The sequence below is a fragment of the Leptonychotes weddellii genome, chromosome 9, assembly GCF_054177405.1.
Source record: "Leptonychotes weddellii isolate Sample4059 chromosome 9, ASM5417740v2, whole genome shotgun sequence".
In the NCBI taxonomy this organism is placed as follows: Eukaryota; Metazoa; Chordata; class Mammalia; order Carnivora; family Phocidae; genus Leptonychotes; species Leptonychotes weddellii.
Window position 1 is genome coordinate 35,746,367 of NC_138377.1, and position 22,803 is coordinate 35,769,169.

At 40.8% G+C, this 22,803-nt stretch overlaps 1 protein-coding gene across 1 annotated transcript in view; it reads right to left on the reverse strand.

Moving 5' to 3' along the window:
• PPM1A (protein phosphatase, Mg2+/Mn2+ dependent 1A) overlaps positions 1-11,249 on the reverse strand; it is a 45,894-nt gene extending 34,645 nt beyond the window's left edge. The window contains exon 1 of the mRNA XM_081830439.1: positions 11,020-11,249. The gene's annotated coding sequence lies outside the window, so the exon portion shown is untranslated. The remainder of the gene's footprint in view (positions 1-11,019) is intronic.
• Positions 11,250-22,803: the final 11,554 nt, after the last annotated feature.

Here is a 22,803-nt window from a genome sequence, read left to right on the forward strand (position 1 = left end):
ATGGATTCAATTTCCAGTTTGCTATTTTTTAAACCTTGCATATTTGAGGATTCAGACTCAGACTGACCTAGAAAATAATAACTGACTCCCTTAGCCAACCAACCCATTCTTTTTTCTTTTGCTTAAAACAAACAAAACCCCCTGTGTGACAGTACATTTAAAAATGTATGCTGGTAACCTGAAAGAAGGGGAAAATAAAACTTATTAAATATTTAAGATGATAAAAGGTTTATTCACAAACAAAATATGTAGCAATTTTAAGTATGAAATGCCACTGCTAGAAAAAAGAATCAAAAAGTATTTGCCTCTAAGAGAAAGACTTCTGTCCATACAATCTAACATTTTTCAAAAACAGATTCATTCACTGAGTCCATAAGTTTTGATGAGATGCTTTGAGTGTATGGAAAAGGGTGTTGGGAAAGTAAGAGAAAAAAAGTTTTTTTTTTAAGTGAAAAATTCCATCTTTCTATTAGCTTAAAATATATATATATCTAACTACCTCCTGTACTTGATTAGCCACACCTCAAATGACATGACCTAAAATGAATTTCTCAATTCCCTGCCACTTCTCCTACCCAGTTCCCTGTCTCAGGAAATAGATCTACCATTAGTCATAAGCTCACAGAATCCTGTATTTCACCCTTATCATAGTATATAAGACCCTGTGAATTCTTCTCATTTTAGATTTTCAGATTCATGAGGGAAGGGATCATGTCTTTTCTATTCATAATACTTTGCATATCGTGAGACACTTGTTTAATATGTAGGACAAGGGAATGATAGCCATCATCATGACTTCTCTCTTGTCAACAGCCTCAGGAATTCTTTTCTACCCAGGAAAAGGTATTCCCATAGAAGAGGACTTGCAAACAAACTGTATCCTACCATTTCCATTTTCTTATTCTATAGAATGCATAGTTCTAATTTTTAAAACCTCTACAGAAATAGAATTGATTTCTAATAAGAAAATATTGGACTCTAAAGCAAATGTGCAGCTTAGCAATTAAGAATTTGATTTTCAGATTGTGTTCATTAATGACTTTTAAAAGTTTCTTGACATCAGGGGCACCTGGGTGGCTCAGTTGTTAAATGTCTGCCTTCGGCTCAGGTCGTGGTCCCGGGGTCCTGGGATGGAGCCCAACATCGGGCTCCCTGCTCAGCGGGAAGCCTGCTTCTCCCTCTCCCACTCCCCCTGCTTGTGCTCCCTCTCTTGCTGTGTCTCTCTGTCAAATAAATAAATAAAATCTTTAAAAAAAAAAGTTTCTTGACATTATTAGTTGACACTCTCATTACTGAAAAATGGAAGGGACAAAAGAGAAAGATGTAGTTTTGACTAGAAGTTAGAGCCTATACATTCTCTTTCCCTGAGCTATTTATTTATTCATCTGATCATTCAATCAATAGTCATGAATGGGTAAATTTTTTAAAGTGTTTTCTATATGAGAAGCAAAGTATAAGGTAATTTAGACACAAAGGAATAATTTCTGAGAGCTAGGAAACCCACTTTCAATGTATTTTAGACAAAAATATCTTTAACTTAGTCTGGGAGTTTTACTGTATATAAAATGAATTTATCCCATATGCACTTAAGGAGCTCCTCATTCTACTGACTGTAGCAAACTAGTACAAGATCATACTAGATGGCTGACTAGTTGTTGAAGTACTTGCTTATACTATCAGGAAGCATTTACACAGAGAAAAATGAAGATGACAGATATGGAGTAATTCAGGGTTAAGCTGTGGGTTACAGCAGAACAAAAACTGCCACTTCTAAGATCAGCCCCTAACATCCAAAACAGCCTTAAAGATTCTCAGCAAGGATAATAATCCACTGCTTTATGAAAAGTAAAAATTTTATTTATCATCTATTTACATTCTGAAGCATGATGGCATACTGCAGAGATGTTTTTCTAAAGCCTGGTAAGTTTTGTAATTCTGTTTGTAAAACAAAATCAAAAAAGCAATATATAGCTAGCCACTCCTTGCTTATCCTTATCATTAATATTTTCATTTCTGAAATTTGGTAACAAAGGTAAGTAAGCAAGCTGCATCTCCTACAGACGTAATATCAAATTAGATGCAATTTTCTACCACTCATGCTAAAGAAAAGTAGAAGTGACAAAAAAAAAAAAAAAAAGCCAAGGCATTTATTCAAAATCAGTAATGAATTACATTCTTAGAAATAGCACAATAGTTCTTGAATAACATTTTTTTTAAAGATTTTATTTATTTATTTGAGAGAGAGAGAGCAGAGCAGTGTGAGGAGCAGAGGGAGAAGCAAGCTCTCTGCTGAGCAGAGAGCCCAATGCAGGGCCTGATCCCGGGACTCTGGGATCATGACCAGAGCTGAAGGCAGATGCTGAACTGACAACCACCCAGGTGCCCCACTGAATAACATATTCTTGAAATAAAATATCTAAGCTACATATATAGCCTGGTTCAAAACAAAATACACACACAAAAAAACCATTTATCTACATCCCTGCCTGAATGGTCATATCACAGATGAGTAAAAAGAACTAGCCTAAATATAAAATGCATTATACATGATCTATGCTCTCATAATTTGCTATACTTCTGGTTCACATTCAATTTTCTCTGTCATGTGTTCATCAGAAAATAAGCAAGGAGACTATAAAGATTAAACAATCACATATTGAGATCTACTTAAAACAAAACCCTGTCCCTGCTTTCAAGGAATTTATTTTTAATAAATCTTAATATTGAACTATTCCATTTATAGTATAACTTCTATTTTAAGCCCAATGGGGTAGCTTGTGTTTAAGACCATCTTCCTAAATTCACTAAGAATTTAATTTGAATAAAGGCCTGATGAAAGCATCTGTCAGTGGGTTGCAAAGTAATGAATAAGCCCTAAGGCAAACCTGCGTATGGCTTGTGGTACTAGTTGTATTATGCCTATATCTTTCTTATATTACAAAATTTAATAGTTCTTGGTAAAAAGTTCTAAAGTGAATTGACATTAACACATGACACTACACTTTTCAAATTTAGTATACCCTTCCACCTAGGATCCCAACTCAGTCACAAGATTCACTCATTGGGTACAACGGAAATGTAGTCATACCCTTCATAACCAAAGATTTTCTAAGCCATCACAACTGCCAACAGTTTCTTTTAGCAAGAGGAATAAAACTGCTGTGATCCACATATACAATAACTATGAAAAATCCAAGGACATGTGTTTAGCTTCTATTACCGGCTGTGAAACTTTGGACAAGTAACTTAACCTTTGTCTCAATTCCTCATCTGTTAAGATACAAGTAATAATAATATCTATGTCATATACAGAGATAGGAAGATTTAATGAGACAGTAATCAAAATTTTTCTATGATAATGCCTGGCCTACTGCTCAATAATGTTAGCTATCATTGTTAGTAGCTAATGTTAAAGCTAGAAAAACTTAAAAGTCGCACAAGAATCAAATTGATCATTCTGGTCTCGTTAGTATCATACTCCAATAAATGGGTCTTAGCAACCAGACTGCCTATATAAAATTATCCATTTAAAAATTCAATAAAGGAAATTTTACTATGCATTTTCCAAATACTGGAAAGAGTTTAACAGTTTGATATGGTTTAAAATTTAGCTTTAAGGTTTATATGAACATAGACTATTCATGTATTATGGTTTTGGTTCAAATTAAATCAGTTCAAAGTTATCTCCCTTCTTTAACTAATACGTCATCTAATTACTGTGACTCCACAACTCCCATTTAAAAGGTTGCCTAGTTTGTAGTATCTGCAAATATAACTCTGGAAAGAGACGCATGACTATGAATGTCCTATTAACCCTCAAAGTGAAAACACTGGAAGTTAAAATGAAACCTTTAGGTCTAGAATCAATCAACCTAATTATCTATACCAACATAAGAACTCTGCCACATTTCTGATATGTATAATCTTCACACTTAAATACCCAGGTTCAGCCAAAATAATATATAGGAAGAAAAGTCAGAAATGTCTGCTACCCGAAAGCTCTGAACTGTTTCCACCACCTCCTATAGCAATCACTTCCACTCTCAGGTAGATTTTGCCTAATATTTACAAAATATCTGAATATCTACTATCCACAAGGCATTGTGGTAAGCTTTGGGATAATAAAAAGTTATTGTATTTTCCCCTTCCCAGTTTTATAATTAAATTGAACACACAGTTATAATTAGAACACAAATACCTAGTAATAAAGTATACAACTAAAGCCTAACAAATAATACAATAGATACTGCTGTAAAAGTACAGAGAAATGAGAGATGAAACACTGTGATCAGAGAAGGCTTTGTGAAAGATGAAATATTAGAAATGAGCTTCATGATCGAGCTCCGCATCGGGCTCCCTCCTCCGCGGGAAGCCTGCTTCTCCCTCTCCTACTACCCCTGCTTGTGTTCCCTCTCTCGCTGTGTCTCGCTCTGTCAAATAAATAAATAAAATCTTAAAAAAAGAAAAAGAAAAAGAAATGAGCTTTGATAGAGGGGAAAAAGAAGGGCAAGAATCCAACCTACCAATTAGCATGAACAAGAATCCACTGAGATAAAAGGATAGGGTGTGTTCCAGAGATGGCAAGTGTACTGGTTTGGCTGAAACAGATCAATCCTGGGACGCCTGGGTGGCTCGGTTGGCTAAGCATCTGACTTGTGATTTTGGTTCAGGTCACAATCTCATGACCGAGTCCCACGTCTAGCTCCCCCCTCAGTGGGGAGTCTGCTTGAAATTCTCTCCCGCTGCCCCTCCCCCCACTCACTCTCCTCCCACTCTCTCTCCAAAATAAATAAATAAATCTTTAAAAAAAAAAGAGAGAGAAAGAAACAGATCAATCCTCAAGTTCAATTACGGAAAGTGTCAAAAGCCCAGCAAAGAATTCTAAACTTTATCCTAGATGAAAACGAATCACAAAGTATATCAAGCACAGAAATAATATGATACAAATAGTTTTTTAGAAAAAGTTTGTGATGGTTTATAGAATGGAGAAGGGAGATGCAGCACAAAATGAAAGTGGGAAAGACCAGCTGGAGTGCTAAAAGCACGGTTTGGGTATGAAGTAATTAAGATCTGTACTATTCTAATACAATTTTTCAACCTTAAATAACACAGGACCCACCTGTAAAGCCTTAATACCTTTTCTATAAAGACTATTTTTTTTTACAAGAACTGAATTAATTAGAATTTAGTTTTCTTACTCTCTCTTGCATTTTTTTCCATAGCAGTATCTTCTTGCCCATGTCTAATCATAAACTGTAACTTTTCTTCAAAATACCAACCCTTGTTTTTCTTCACTTACTGATCATTCTACTCTGAACATTCACCTTTGCTATTACTCTTACTCATTATCCTCTATTTAACCATCTATTCCCACCTAACCATTAACTCCAAATGCATGACCTCTCCAGCTTCATATACTCAAATAAATCTACTCATACTCAACTTTTTCTTCCATTACCTCTTAACATTTAACTTTTATATATAAATTCTAGATGCCCACAATCTTTATAACTTCTTCTGAAGTCTCTACTCAATCTCTTACAGTATGGTTTCCAGGCTCACTGCTAAAACTGTACTCAAAGACTCACACTCAGTAAATCTCTATTCCTGTATCTCAAGATTTCACAAACTCAATAGCAACTACTGTTTATTTAGTACTTTCTTCATGGTAGAAAACGTCAAGTATTTTACACAATCATCTCACTTAATCTTCAAGAATACCTTATGAGGGGCACCTGGGTGGCTCAGTTGGTTGTCGGCTCAGGTCATGATCCTGGAGTCCCAGGATCGAGTCCTACATTGGGCTCCCTGCGGGGAGTCTGCTTCTCCCTCTGATCCTCCCCCCTCTCATGCTCTCTCTCTGTTTCCAATAAATAAGTAAAATCTTAAAAAAAAAAAAGAACACCTTATGAGAAAGGCTTTCCCATAAGACAGGTAAGAAAACTGAGGCTTAGAGAAATCAAGGAGCTTGCCCCAAATCACCCCACTAGAAAATTTTACCATCACCTCCTCTCTAAAGTCTTTAATGTATGTACTTAGAAACATTTCCCTTAGTCCTTCATTAAGGATATCAACCATTTGAGAATTTAATATTGATTCCATTCCTCAATCTAAACAATGATAGTTGAAGACATAAAATTGTTTAGCTCTGTTGACTTCGGAAACTTAAGAGAATGAGAAAATGAACCTAACTTCTTAAATCTTTTCTGAAGGTTTCAGAAGAGACTCCTGTATTGGAAGACTTAATTTATACATAAATTTATAAGGTGTCTTTTAATTCTAGGAATCTGAATCATAGTGTTAACATTCAGCTTCTCAATTTTTGATTTCTAGGAACAAGAAGGCTCATCTAGTTGGGAAAAATTCAATCAGGAATATTTTGAAAATAACTTTATAACTACACAGCTCTGATTGTGGTATGTTACTTAGATTCTCTGAATCTATGTTTCTTCATTTGTAAAACAGAAATAACATCCCATACTTTAGAGGGTTGTGGGGAAAATTAAAGCCTGACAAATGGTCAATACACTCTGGCTTTTATTATTTCTTTATTCTGTATCTAGAAGTAGTTTGTTCTCATAGGATTTTAATTCAAATCATATCAGCTACAAAAACTCTAATGACTTTCAATCCAGATCCTAAATATGAATACTACATAAACTTGATCAATGGATTCCAAATAAACATATTAAAAATTATAAACTCAAGCTCCCTCCTTTATCACACATTTATTCAAGGAATGTTTAAGACACCTCTAATTTCATAAACATAGTATCAGTAGTCTATTAATACACATTAACATCTAGTACTCTTCTCTCAGTTTCTTAAAAAAATTCTAGTCTATTACATTTTAGATAAAGGTATACAGAAGTTCACCTCTCTTAATCGTTTCCTTTCTCTAGCTCCTCCTACCTGTCTCAGCAAAAGAAAAGCTAGGTAAAGAGATTATCTAGGTAGTACATAGATAGCTAGGACATGCAAAGGTCAAAATCATCAAAGAATCTATTCTGGAGACTCAGTAAAATATAAAATTGTTACTTGTACATTCGACATTAAAAAGAGCAAAAGAAGAATATAATCAACCTTTTGATTTTTATGTAATTTAACCCAAGCTCCTTTCATATAAGGGTGGTTAATAATCCCAGGTAGAAATTCAGAGAATTTCTTGGCTAATAGTGCAATAATAAATGAAGCAACTGAATTTTAAAAATTTGTCACCGACAGTATTTGAAATGAAAGACAGAACACATTCTGGCATAAAGTTACTACCTAAGGTACAGGAAGATACAAACTTTTACCTAGTTGCCTCACACCTTCCCCTCACCCAAGGTCCACACATTTCACAGGGCCACACCTTATTTCATCTTCTTGCTTAACTCTTACAGGACTCCACTTGAGCCGACTTTCTTACATGGCTGCCTCCTCCTCTGATCTAAGGATGGAAAGTAATCAGTACCACTCAAGAGTCAGGTGCCCAGGCAAAAGTTAGATAATCATGGGGGGGTGGGGTCGATCATCAAAATATCACCCTATAATTATATCTACATGATCATGGACTTCCACCTTAAGAAATCAATCCAGCTCTTATGGGTGTGCATTACAGGGACAACAAGCTTCCTGTGGACATATGTCAGTCTTTAGTTTTAAATTATTAAATAAATAAGCATTCACAGCTAAGCCAGAATTGGCTACACATTTTATTAGCTACTATAATAAATAGTCTAAGTATAATCTGAACAAATTCAGTAAGTTTTTGGTAACTGCTTAGCAATGTTTACCATGTGACAACACAACGTTGCTATAGATTCCTTTGAAAAAAAGTAGGTACTAGGGGCACCTGGGTGGCTCAGTTGGTTGGGAGTCTGCCTTTGGCTCGGGTCATGATCCGGGGTCCTGGGACTGAGTCCCACGGTGGGTTCCCTGCTCAGCGGGGAGTCTGCTTCTCCCTCTCCCTGTGCTCCTCCCCTCCCCTCTGCTTGTGCTCTCGTTCTCTAAAAATAAATCAAATCTTAAAAAAAATTAGGTATTAGGAAACAAATTTTCAGACAAAGGTGTATTAACAAGTCAAGATAAGGAAGACCCAGCTTGAACTCACAGAAACATCTTCAAAATGTGTTCTTATAATGCCCTTCACATCAAACTACCAAGGGTCCTGTGCTTGTTCAAACCTGCAGTCTCAACCACCCATTCTCTTGTGGAATCCCCACCCTTCTTCCTCCCAAGAGTTTTTCTAGACTTCCCAATCCCAACAGAAAAATCAATAAAGCCTGCCTACAAGAATATCACCCCTAAACATCAACCACCAACTTAAAATTCTTTTATGGAAGACACTTATTTTTAAATAACATGCAGATTTAGAATACTGAAACATCTGGGGCACCTGGGTGGCTCAGTTGGTTAAGCGGCTGCCTTCGGCTCAGGTCATGATCCCAGTCTCCTGGGATAGAGCCCCGCATCAGGCTCCCTGCTCGGCAGGGAGCCTGCTTCTCCCTCTCCCTCTGCCTGCCTCTCTGCCCACTTGTGCTCTCTATCTCTCTGTCAAATAAATAAATAAATAAATAATCTTAAAAAAAAAAAAATAGAATACTGAAACATCTAAGTGCCTGGCAGATACCAGGCACTTGGTCAAGGCATTTTGAATAGACAATGTTAGCAGAATAAAAAAATTTAACAACTGGCCATGCATTTGATAATACAGTTTACCACTTTGGCTTTACTGATTTGTAAACTGAGACTCAAAAGGTTAAAGGACTTGTCCATGGACACAGACATTTTGGAGCACAGTCATGACTAAACAATTCTTATCTCCTAGTACAGTGTTCCCTTCAACAGGTTATACTGTAATTATGGTCATCATTCCAGCCTTTCAAACTGAAATATGAAAACATACAACTTGTGTTTAAAAAAAAAAGAATGTTTAAAGAAATTTATGTAAATTTCCACCAAAAAAGAAAAAAAAATTTTTTTTTAAAAGATTTTATTTATTTATTTGACAGAGACACAGCGAGAGAGGGAACACAAGCAGGGGGAGTGGAAGAGGGAGAAACAGGCTTCCCGCCGAGCAGGGAGCCCCACGCGGGGCTTGATCCCAGGACCCCGGGATCATGACCTGAGCCGAAGGCAGATGCTTAACGAATGAGCCACCCAGGCGCCCCAAGAAAAAAAATGTTTTTTAAAGTAGGCTCCAAGCCCAGCATAGCGCCCAAGGTGGAGCTTGAACTCACGACCCTGGAATAAAAGACCTGAGCTGAGAGCAAGAGTTGGAAGCTTAACCAAATGAGCCACCTAGGTGCGCCTAAAAAAGAAATTTTAATGACTCTGGCATTCAACCCTTTTATTTCTCAAATATATACTGAGGTAGCTAGCCAAACTTCCTGGTCTTATATACCTCTCCCATAATAAAATTACTTCACTAATATGAAAAATGTTTGATGATATCACATCAAAAATGTCTTTAGTAACTTCCATGTGCACTTCTCACTATACTTTCAATAATGTGTCACTGCCGCCAACTTGCAGCTAAAAAGTAATCATCCCTACATGATTGAATGTTTATTCAGATATATGTGAGTTACACATAAGAACAGAACTATAACATCAGGCAAGGAATGCTACTTTGTGGTTCAAATTATTTACTGACAAAGAAACATTTAATCAAAGGTAACATCTATGATTAGAAAATTGGCAGTGGGGTGGGTCACTATCTCCCTAATCAGTTTTCTAAAGTGTTACAGAAATACAATATTTGTAAAAGGCCCAATATGTAAAAATATAAAAGTTATAAAAGTGAAGTTGTTCCAGTTAAAGAGGAATTGGGGAGTAAGCCCTGCTGAACTCCTGGGAGCTGTGGAACCCCTAAGGCTCAGCAGAGTACCGTTTAAATAAATAAATCCCCTTACTCTTCAGAGCTCTTTGCATCTAAAAACTGGTTGTGTTTAAAATCCCAATACGCAAGTTTGAAAAGATTAAGCCTTTTTCCTCACAATTTAAAAAATTTTTAATTTCTTTCAATAATGTCAAAATCACCTACTCTGAGAAAATAATACCTATATCCCACTGATTTTTACACCTCCCATCACTCTACAAATCACTAAAATTCATTCCGCTCATTAATGCAATCTGCCGAAAATTCAGGGGTAGGGATGGGGGCGGCGCATACATTTCTTGGCTTGGACAACTTAAGTACGACCTTTGTGGATTGTAAGTACCATGCGGTGCTTGAGAAGAGACAAGGAAAAATACCTCAGGTGATGAAATTTTCAAAACGTTATCTAAACTGCGGTTGGTAGAAGGCTCTCCACAGCCAGCTGTGTTTCAATATTTAAATCTACAAGCAGAACAGAACCATACCTCAACCACCAAACTCTAACATTAAGAACTTTATCACACAATTTACAGTTAAAAGTACAAGAAATCAGTGTGATTTACTTCAATGGATTTGTTCGATGTAATGAATGAACTGGAGGCATCACAGACTTGAGTTCTCAAGGAGCCTCACTCTCAGCTCAGACCCCTCTAAGACCTGAAGCAAATCCTCCAGAATTTGGTGTCTCGAGGCTAAGTGCGGTCCAAAGGAAGCCTACCCCCTCCTTTCTCCAGGCCTCCCTCCCAGGGGTTGGAGCCCTGGGCGGCCCTGCGGGTGGGGGCGCCGCGACGCCCTACTCTTCGTTTCGGAAAAGTTCCGCCCGCCGTTCGCGGGCCAGGCTGGCCTGGGGCTCTCGCCCGCGTCGCGGCCACAAACACCCGCCGGGCCTCGGCGGCGGGAGGGTCGCGCCCCCTCCCCGCGCCGCCGCCACCGCCCTCGCTGAGCGTTAACCCCTTGCGGCCCGCCGCCCGGCTTCGGGGAGGAGGCCGGGCCAGGGGGTGGAGTTGTCGTGTCTCCTCCCGGGAGCGCCCGGGCAGACGCCCGGCTTGTTTACAGGCCCCAGGCCCAGGCCTGGCCGCCACCGCCGCCGCGCAGGCCCGCGCCGCCCGCCCGCCCGCCCGCCCGCCCGCCTTCGGCCCGAGCGTCGCGCTTACCAGGAGCAGCCGCGGGCTGGCAGGTCCCTGGTTGGCCAAGGCAGCGGTGGCGACGGCGGCCGGGGAGGGGGCTGGAAGGGGGTCACCGCGGCGGCCGCCGGCCAGGTCAGGCCGGGGAGGGGGCGGAGGAGGGGAGGAGCCGGGCTGCGTCCGGGCCCCCCGCTCTCGGCGCCCTCGCGGCTCAGATCATCCGGGCGTTGGAGCGGGAGGCGGAGAGCGGGTCCCGGAGGAGGAGGAGGAAGATCCGAAGATTCATCGCTTTCGCGCCCCACCTGCCTGGCGCCCCCCCACCCCCCTCCCCAACCACCCGTTCCGGCGCTGCAGCCGCCCGAACACCCGAAGCTGCGGGCCGGGCCGGCGCCGAGACCACTGCTCCCTCGCTCCCGGGCGCGCTCCCGCCCCTAGCGCCGCCGCCGCCGCCGCCTCGAGCGCGTCCCCGCGCAGGCGCGCTCACGACGGCGCCGTGCTGCCCCTCCCCGACTCCTCTGTCCGCCCCGCCCCGCGGGCTCGGCGGCCGCTACAGCTGCGGCGCGGCGGAGCAGCTGGAGAGACCCGGATGTCGTTGGGCAGGAACTGCGGCGAGGGCCGGCAGGCGGGGGAGGGGCGGCCGCAGATGACATCACTGCCCTACCCAGCTTCTCTCGCCGCAGCCCCCTCGCGGCCGGGGCCCCAGGCTGAGGCCGAAGGGAGCATCCGAATCCCGGATCGGAACCGGGACTGGGGCCCTTATGCCCCCGGCCCTGGGGGCTGGACAGAGTGTGTAAGCGTAAGGAGCCCTGGCCATCGAGAGCTCCTCCAAACCCGGCAGTCTGTCGAGCCCGGACTCGGGAGCTCCCCCTAGGGCGTCGGCTCCTCCCGCCCCGCGCTTCCACTTGTCTTGAATACACACCCCACTCCCAGCAAAGACGCCGTTCTCAGAACCCGGAGGACCGACCCCGTGCTTTCGACCTCTCTCGGACGCGGTCGCGGCCTCGTTGCCCCCTGGCGGCTGCGGCTTGAACGCACTGTTGCACCCAGGCAGCCGCCAGACCCCCTCCCCCGGGGCCCGAGGCCTCTGGAGCCACCCTCGCCAGTGACCCCGGGAGCCCCACGCAGGTGCCCCAACCACACACCTCTGGTCCCGAAGGGCAGCCACACCCTACCACCACCCACCCACACGCGACTGCGGCTGATACACGCACGGGGCACATGCTCTGAGTTTCTGGCAGGTTTTCCATCTGTAGCTCATCGGATTCCACCTTGTATTTATTTGCACATGTTAGACAGTCATGTGATTCTGTCACAGGGGACCTCCAACGACCTCCTGCAAGGTTTAAGGAACGCAAGATTTTTCTTGAGAATGATCAGAAACGTAACAGCTGCTTCTGTTAAGAGTTAGAGATCAAGTGAACCTAATTGAAACTGCACATGCAAGCGGCCAAAATCCAGTTTAGCTAGCTGGACTACAGAAAACCGACCCACGCTGTTTGCAGACGCCGGGATAGAATGACAAACCCTAGGCGGCCAATGAATCAGAACTGGGAGCAATACATCACCAGCATGCGTTCCCATTGGCCGGGGTGTCTTTCCCTCTCTTGTCAGAGGCTTAACCTGTTCATGGATGTGACCTATACCACGCTGGCTGGAAGAGAAGTTTAAAAGAAAAATCCGTGTTTTAAAAAGATGGTCTCGTATATACAAAGAAAAAAGCAGATACTTCACTGTAGGAGGCAAGTACTTTAAAAAGAGCACCTGAAAATATTAGTCAAATTGTGTTCTGGCCAATAAGAAGGTAAACTTGTGATGAGGCCTCTCCATTTTATCTCAGAAACTCACTGTAGCAATTTATACCCTGTTACTTTGTATATCCTAAAAGGACTTTGTTGCCCCAACTCTTAGATCAAAAGCAATCTGTTTATTCTTTCTGTCATTCAGCGTACACTTAACTGTTTTTGAAGCTGTGAAAGCCATCTCCAATTTTTTCTACATGACTTTTTTGAGAAGATTCTGTTCCTTTCACATTTAGGCCTGGAACCTGACAACAGGATAAAACAGTTTCACCAAATAGTCCCTGGCTGGCCAATTCTTCAAGAAACCCAAAAATCACTCTCCCCACTATCTATGGCGTTAGAATTTCTTAGAGTAAGAGGAAGATGGATCTTTTCCAGGTATACAATGTGAAAATAAAATTCACTTATGCATTTGGTCCCAGTATCATCTGAGGATACAGTTCCTAATTACTTCTCTGTACACTTGCCAAAAAAAAAAAAAAAGGGAAATTAGATCAAAGATCTTTGAAACTGCGCTGTATTGAAATCCCTAATACTTAAGACAAGTAACAGCATGATTAGCATGCTAGTAGACTCATTACAATTGTAAAATTAAAAAGCCCATGTGGCAACCACTATGTGAAGTGCCCCTGGAAAGCAAATTTTCTTATTCCTAAGGCAGAGCCTGGGTAGCCAATGACAGTAGTGGACCATAGAGAACTTGAAGGACTTGCTTATCTTTCTGCTTCCTTCCTTTAGGCTTCCATATCTTTTCTTCTCTCTGTTCTACACTTGCAGGAGAATCTGGGTCAATTATAGCAGAAGAGGCAGAAGAATAGAAAATAAGAGCGTAAAGAGATTTTTAAGGAGGCTGCACAGTGTACCACAGACTGCTGATAAAGCTGTACCTTCCTACTATTTCTTATATCTGGATACAGCTTGCAGGGACATTTTGGTATGAACTAGGAAACTCATGGGTTATCAGATAACATTTTAAAGTTTGGAACAAAGATATCTTAATATTGTCTGAATAAATATGCTTGATATTATAATATCCCGTTCCTTATTATATTAAATATTATGTTACTGAAATATTATGCTATAGACCAAACCCAACTATTTAGAAGGGAGGAAAGGACATTGAAAAAAGAGGCTTAAGGGTAGCCTGGGTGGCTCAGTTGTTAAGCGTCTGCCTTTGGCTCAGGTCATGATCCCAGGGTCCTGGGATCGAGCCCCGCATCGAGCCCTGCATCGAGCCCCGCATCAGGCTCCCTGCTCCGCAGGAAGCCTGCTTCTCCCTCTCCCACTCCCCCAGCTTGTGTTCCCTCTCTCACTGTGTCTCTTTCTGTCAAATAAATAAAATCTTAAAAAAAAAAAGAAAGAAAGAAAAAAGAGACTTAAAAGTTTTCTTTTTGTTTAAACTATAGGGGGCCTCTGACGTGTATTTGGGATGTTCATATGAGTTTCTGTGAAACCTCAGTGAGAATATATTCTCATAATTGTATTTTAGTAATTTCTTATAGGCATATTGTAAAACTATCCTACGCTGCTTTGGAAATCTGTTTACATTTCAATTACCAAAGAGGAAGAAGATTTTCTGGAAGATTGGCTTTCAAGTCCTGAATTTAACTGTGTGCTATTAGCTTAGTACTTGGGAGGCATGGGGTGAGGATGGGGGCTGAGGTGAGGAGTCTGAAGCTTAATCTGGTTAGCAATACCCTCTCCTCTTTTCCTCCAGAATCACAATTTAAAGTGAAGGTTACATTGCTTGTTCCCAAATTACTATTGTGAATCCATCCAGGAGAGTCCCTTGAGACAGCCTGGCTTGGGCCTCTCAAAATCGAGGTCAGCAATTTAAGTGATCCCTTGGGGGAGCACCTGAGAATTCCCCTCACCTGAGCCATCCATCCTCTCACACTGAAGTCAACCACTACTCAGGGGTCACGAAGCCAAGCAGAACAGAGCTTCAACTCTTCCTTCCTCCTCCTACTTCACTACCTGTTCCACGAGTCTTTCTCACAAATATCCTCTTCATCCGTCCTCCTCTTCTCTCTTTTCTCCTTATCACTCTTCTCCCTTTCTTCTGTTCTTTTTTAGTCCCCTTTGCCCTTCTTTTCCCCATTCTTCTCTTCTCGCTTTTTCTTAGCTTAGTCCAAATTACAGCCTCTGCTACCCACTTTCTCCTGAAGCAATACGTATCAGTGGATAGTGCCCCTAAATTAATTTTTTCGGTGGGGGGTGTGCCCCCCACCTGGCCCTCTTGCCTCCATCCTCCCCCTCCCCCCCCACCATAAAGGTCATGAAAAACTGAGGTCTTTAAAGGACTGTCACAGAATGAAAAGGCTTAGAGAACCCGGTCCTGTGTGACATCACTGAGGCGCCCCATCGGGGTGGAGCAGATAGGAGCCAGCCATCCTGTGTGGCCACTGTGACTCCTCCTGGATCTTTTAAGAGAAATGGGGATCCCCATGAACACCACAGGCCAAGTCCTAGGGAGTCTTCAGAGTAGGGTCTGAATGGGTTAGAAATGTAACAAAGTATTGATCTCTTAAGCCCTTGGAATATTTGAATAAGGGTCAGCTGCTGAAACCTGAGACTGTCCTGTCTGGCCACAAACAGCCTCACCCAGGTACCCCTGTATGTTGGACCCCTGTTTGTATCATGATGTGAAAAAATTGGGAAGCACAGGCTTAAGGCATGGCGATGTGATGCTGTTCTGACCCATGGAACTTGGGGAAAAGCCTTGGAAGATGGATCTGGGAAAGATTTTCCTCCATAATAAGAGGAGTCACCCAAGAGAAAATGCCTTCTTCAACCAATGCTGTTACGTCTATGTGTGAGCCTGCAACTTCTGAGCCATCTTGCAAAGAACCAGTGTAACGTGAAGGTGAGTGATGACAAAAGGTTGGGTCCTGCACATTGTTGAGCCACTGAGGCATCCCTGCAACTGCCTATCTTGGGAATTTGTTTTGGGAGGGGGGCTGGATAATATTTCTCATTGTTTAAGCCACTTTTATTTTTGTATTCAGTTATTTGTAGCTAAAAGCAGCCAAATACAGAAGACCTGGTACATCCTTGACACACAGTGAGTGCTCAATAAGGTTAACTAATTACCAAATTAGATCCTTTGCCTTTAGAAAAGCTGCCTGGTGAGATGTATACTTATCTTATTCCTTAATATTTGAAGGATTTGTTCAGTATGTAGATTCACTTTTAATCTTTATCTTGATTCTTTCTTAAAAGTGTTTTTAATTGGGTAGTAAAAACAGTAATTGAAAAATGAAGTCATTTTAGGCTTGAGAGCAATTGATACAGAGATGTTGATACGCATTTTCTTTTCTTGAAAGCTCTAGACAAACTAGAGCTTTATCACATGAAAAAGGTGATAGAATCCTTTCAGATTCTGCAGAGTAGAACAAGAACCAACTCATGGGAATTCCAGAGAAAACAATTCTAGTTCAATATAAGGGGAAGGGAATGAACATGGACTAGAATATGCCAAGCTCTGGGGTGCCTGGGTGGCTCAGTCACTAAGCATCTGCCTTTGGCTCAGGTCATGATCCTAGGGTCCTGGGATCGAGCCCCGCATCGGGCTCCCTGCTCGCCAGGAAGACTGCTTCTCCCTCTCCCGCTCCCCTGCTTTTATTCCCTCTCTCACTGTCTCTCTCTCTGTCAAATAAATAAATAAAATCTTAAAAAAAAAAAAAAGATACAGAATATGCCAAGCTCCATACCAGGCCCCTTATGGGTGTTATTTAATTCTCACAATAACTTTGTAAAAAAAAAGATACTTCCCCCCTCTCTCTCTCACCTCCCATTTTACAGAAGAGGAAACTAAGGCTGAGGAAAAGAACTCTTTTGCAGACCTGAGACCATCTGAGTCCAGAGTCACTGCTTTTCTGTTCCAGAAGCAAAAAAAGATACTTCCCCTCTCTCTCTCTCACCCACTATTTTACAGAAGAGGAAACTAAGGCTGAGGATAAGAGCTCTTTTGCAGACCTGAGACCATCTGAGTCCAAAGTCACTGCTTTTTCTGTCCCAGAAGCTGACTCTTGAACTGACTCTCTTTTTTTGAGGCCCTTTCCACTTCAGTTTCGCATCCAAGAAAAAAAAAACAAGCCCAAAAATGGTGCTCTTGCTGAAGATGTCTTAGGAGAGGAGGTACACAGCACATTGAACAGCAAAATATTTCTCATGCTCCATTTAAAATCATCACTTATCTTAGAATTTTGTTTCCAGCTGTCACCAATTCCATTCTCCTGCTCTCTCTACTCAAGGAAAACTTCTCTCTTCCCTTCTCCTAAGACTCCGTGAAAACTGTGGAGGAGGAGAGCATATTTATTCTGTCTGAAGATATTCATAACAATCATTTTTGAATATTTTAAAAACGTTAGAGCCAAAGAGGATATCCCAAAGCCTATCTCTGCTCTGTTTATCCTGTGGACGTTATTAACCTCTCTTAACCTTGGTTTCTTCATCAGGAACACAGGAATAATCACCTTGCAGAAACAGATGAGATCTTGACAGAAAGAACCTGCCACAAGAAAATGTAACTGTTACTTTAAAGCACATCATGTGATATTTTTAATAATAACACATTGTAAATGTTTTGACATCTTCCATGCAATATTTTATCTCTTCTATAGGCCTACAAAGGTTCACAACAGAGTTGTCAGTTGTAGGGCTAAAATTATTCTTTTCAAGACTTGTTTTGACTTCTAGTCCATTGGCTTACTGAGGGCCTGTGGGAATGTATGTGTGACCTATGACATCCCCACCACTGCTGACCCTTTTATGTGAGTTTCCACTTCATGCCATCTATACCAGAGGTGACCATTTGGCTCTGAACCTAAACTCTAGATTGTTCTTCTTATACAGCTTTAAAAGAAGGACTCCAAACTCTATATTTTATATGTTATAGTATTTGTAATTTTTATATTATAGACTTGAGTCACCACCATGCATTTTATCTAATCGATAGGTATTGAGTACCTCAAAAATCCCAGGCAGTGCTCTAGAGGCTGGGGATATTATGTTGAAGAAGAAAGGCAGTTTTCATAGAGCTTACTTGGGGTTAACAGAAAACAAACAAGCTTCTTACAGAGGAATAAATACTGTAATATATGTAGAACAAAGTATGATGTGGGCAAGCAGGATGGGAGAGGGGGCAAAGGAAAGGTTACTTTACAGCAACCGGTCAGAGAAAGTCTGTTACAGGGGTGGCAGTTGGGCAGGCCTGGATAACAGAGGAAACCACCATGTAACAATCTAAGGGAAGACCCAGGCAAGAGCAAAGGCCCTAGGGTGGGAGTGCTCTTGACATGTCAAGGAACAGACAGAACTCTGGGATGTCCAGGACACGGTCAATGTGGGAGAGAGTGCTATGTAGGCAGGGTGCCTATTGGCCACAGTAAGCATTTTGATTTTATTTTAAGTGTGATGGAAAACCACTGGAGGTTTTTATGCAGGGGAATGATGTGATCTGATTTATGTTTTGCTCTTGCTGCAATATGAAGAAGAGATTTTAGAAAAGTAAAAGTGGAAGTAGAAAAATCCTTTCATGTCAGTTTCATAAATCCTTAAAGAGGAAGTGAAATTATTTTCAGCTTTAAATGTCATAGAATGATTACATTTTGGTGGTAGGATTGAGGTCTTCTAGAGATCTCTTGTTATTGGAGTTTATGTTTTCATTTTCTGAGAAGGATACTTGGATATCTTTGCCAATGACTCATCACAAAACCTTTCTTGGTTAGTATAGTAAAATGTAGCAAGGAGTACCTTGTAGGAAAGGCTAAATTAAGAATAGGTAAGATAGACACCCATTCAAGTGGTTCAATTACAGGTGAATACCTACTGCCCTCAAAAATACTCTCCAAGAACCTCATTATCCTCTCCCTCTCCACCTGATGCTCTCCCAACACACAACTGAAGGCTGAAGACTAAAATTCTACTAGTTATTTATACCTTGTGCCATCCAGTGAGAATGGTAGTTTAGGTGTCCTTACCTAAGGCAGATATTTTTACATCTTAATAGGAAAATCTTTAGATCTTTTGAGTAGTTAAATTTTAATACATGGGAAGCAAGTTGCATTGACATGCATTAGTGGGAAGGGTAAAGGAAATTTAAGAAGGAACTTGGTAAAGACCTCAATAAAATCAAAGATGAATTCTACTTCTTCCACAGCCATATCTGGTTTCAGTCTCACTCAAGGACCAATGAAAGAAATACGAATACTTCACATGTTTAGTCTTCTTATTTGCTACTGAGTTTTCTTCCTTTAATTTAAAGGTCAAATATTGGTAGTCTTCAAGGTAAACCTAGAGTAGGCCTTTAGAAAGGGACCATGACTAGTTTTATGCTTAATCTTATAATTAGTACATTATAGATACCCAAGAAATATTTCATAATAAAAATTATTATGGCTATTATATGACACCTGTAGAATCTGCGATCTCTGCATTGGTGAGCCAAACAACAATTTCTGCCTATAGTACCAGATCCAGCCTATGCACTAGCTGGTGTAAATAATAAGCACTTCTCATTGGAAAAATAATCCATCATTCAAAACTAAGTACTGATTATGAACCTATAATGTGTCAAATGACATTAAATATGGAGAAGGATGCAAATAATAGTTGCTGTAATATCTTGCAAACCTCCTATTTACCAGACTCTGACATATGTCATATCAATTCTATTAAAAATATCTGTTAGGGTGCCTGAGGGGCTCAGTCGGTTAAGCATTGGCCTTCAACTCAGGTCATGATCCTGGAGTCCTGGGATCAAGTCCCATGTCAGGCTCCTTGCTCAGCAGGGAACCTGCTTCTCCAGTTCCCCCTGCTTGTTCTCTCTCTCTCTCTCTCTCTCTGTGTCAAATAAATAAATAAAATCTTAAAAAAATAAAATACAAATATCTGTTAGAAATAATTTGTTGTTTAAATTACATTTTATGGCCATTGTAAGTTCTTGAAAAGAATATATAAGAAAATATATGGATCTGTACTTTTAAAGAACCATATGTACATCTCTTGCGGGGAGGGGGACGGTCAGTAAAATTACTGACCTTTGTCCAAGTAGGCAAGACATACAAAACTCTTTTTGTTGTCAATCACAACACAAGCATGGAAAGTTTAAAGGGAACAATGTGAGTACTTGAAACATGGGATGCCAAAAAAAAAATCTTGGCTTGATGTAAAATACCAGTGATTTATATGGCCCTAGTGAGTCATGTGTATCATATCTGGGTTATGTACCCATAAACATTGCCTTAAAGGCAGTCAGACTATTTGGACTGTCATCACTAAACGCATCATCACATGTCAGTCCTGCCTGAATTCAAGAGCAAAAACTAAAATACAGGGACGCCTGGGTGGCTCAGTCAGTTAAGCGGCTGCCTTCTGCTCAGGTATTGATCCCAGGGTCCTGGGATCGAACCCCACATCAGGCTCCCTGCTCAGCGAGGAGCCTGCTTCTCCTTCTCCTTCTGCCTGCCTCTCTGCCTACTTGTGCTCTCTCTATCTCTCTGTCAAATAAATAAATAAAATATTAAAAAAAAAAACTAAAATACAGAAGCACATGGAACTGACAACATATAAAATTTCTGCTGTCCTACACTTAGATTCCCAAAGGCAATGTTACAAAAGGGTGTTTAAAAGTCCAAGAAATGCTCCTTGTAACTCTATCTAATTTGGATTAAATAGGTCCTTTTTGGTTGTTAATATTTGTTTGAAACTGTTAAAGGGCAAGGAATTTCACTGACTTAATAAAATGCTCTAGATGATGTAAATCACAACCCCCACACCTATGAAAAGAATTGTTAGTCAAACATCAAGTTTGGAATAAAAACATAGTATGTGTCAAATCCCAATAAATATGGCAAGAGATATAAATGATAGCTACTGTTTAATGAGCGCTTCCTTTTTTGCTAGAATCTTTATTTCCACAGTATCTAATTTAATCCCAACAAAATCCCTACAAGATAGCTGTTATTACTATATTTCACAGATGAGAAATGGAAGCTCAGAAGGGTTAAGTCACTTGTCCAAATTCATAGAGCAAGTGAGTGGATAGAATTTGAACCCCATGTGACTCCAGGTTTTGCTGTTTTTTAGAACACAAAATTGAAGTTTAAAATATAATCTTGATGTCTATTAAGACCAGGTTATACAAAGACCCTCTGGCCTGGGGAGTCAGAACACAGGGCTTTAGTCTCAGCCCTGATGCTATGCCGCTGTATGCAACTTAGGCAAGTCATTCCATCTTTTTGAATTTTGAGTTTTCACATATGTAAAATGAAGGTGTTGAGTCAAATAATCCTTGTAGTTCCTTCCATCTTCAACATTCCACTACTCTAGCAATGAAAAACCCCTGACTCTGGAATTGAACTTCTATTTCTTCCACATTCTGGTAACAGTAATGTATATTTCTTTAGGAAGAACCACCTCTTCCTCTCAGTATAATTCCTTCCTCTGACCCCAGAATCTGGTGCAAGGTTGGGCACATGACCTAAGTGGACCAATTAGAGTAAATCTTAGGAATTGTTTGGGAGCATTAGAAGAAAGACATCCTGTTCCTCTATGGTTGTAAACAGAAAGGATGATGAGAGTTCGGAGCTTCTTGGGGCATGTGCAAAGATAGCTTCTCCTCTGGAGTGTTTAGTTTCTTGAGGCAATACATTCTCTATTTGGTTAAGCCAGTTTAAATTGGGGTTTCTTTCTGGTTCATAGAGTCACAATAGGGGTGCTCTTTGAAGAATAGCTTGAATTTGCATTAGGTTGTATTTCAGAGGGGGAAAGCTGTGCCCAGAATCTTTGATATGGGCACGACTCTCTTAACTGGATTGGAAGCAAAGTGTGAAGAGGCGGTTAGATATCAGGAATGAAAAGTAGTATGAGACTGAATTGTCAAAGATGTTGTAAGGTTCCAGGAGGACTTTAGACTTGGATGGTGATGTCAGATTTTATTTTTCAAAAAAGACCCCTATGATATTTCGAGTTCTACCTCTCCTCTTCCAAACCTTGCCATTCTTGCATCAAAAGGTGGAAGAAGATTTATATCTTTTCCCATTAATCTTAAGTCTTTAAAACTGCCTCAATAAATAGAATGTGATTGAAGCAACACTGCATTATTTCCAAGGCTAGGTCATACAAGGCAATATGGTTTCCATATGGATTCTCTCTCTTTCAGAACATTTGCCCTTGAAACCATACTACCATGTTGTGAGCAAAGACCATGTGTAGGTATTTTAGTTCACAACCTGTGTAGTAAAGAATTTGGCCTTTCTCCCTAGTTCCTGGGAAGTAGCCTTTAAAACCTTGGACTGTCCCAAGTGATAGGAGTATCTTTGTTATTCAGCATGTTCCCTGATAGTTTATGCTGATGAGTTGACTAACAGTGGGACCTTTGATAATTTAAACAAACGTGATGACTCAGGATAGAAGCTGCCCATGCCAGAAAGACCAATCATGTGACCAGAGGTTTGGGGTTTTGAAGTGGGTGATATTAACCCAACCTCTGGGAAGGGGTGGGGGATGGCTGGAGATTGAATCACATGGCCAATGATTTATGGAAGGCAGTGATCACGGAGGTTTAACATTATGCACACAGTTGGAAGTCATTGTAGGGTTTGTTAACATCCAAAAACATATGCCTAAATATATATGGTATATTTATTTAAAGTTATGGTAAATAAAAATAAGTTTCATCTTGATACATTTTTGAAAAGTTAACATCTTTTGAAGTAGTTAGAGAAATCCTGTAATGTCCCAAACCCAGGGGCGTCTATAATTTGGAAACTAAAATGGACTGAAAGAGATTATATTCTCTTCTTTTCCAAAGACATTCAAATCCTAGCAAGTTTATTCCAGATTTGTTACTTATAATTTTCTTTTTTTATTTTTAAAGATTTTTTAAAAAATTTATTCATTTGAGACAGAGAGAGAGAGAGCATGAGCAGGGGAGAGAGACAGAGACAGAGGGAGAAGCAGGCTTCCCACTGAGCAGGAAGCTCTACTCAGGGCTGGATCCCAGGACCCG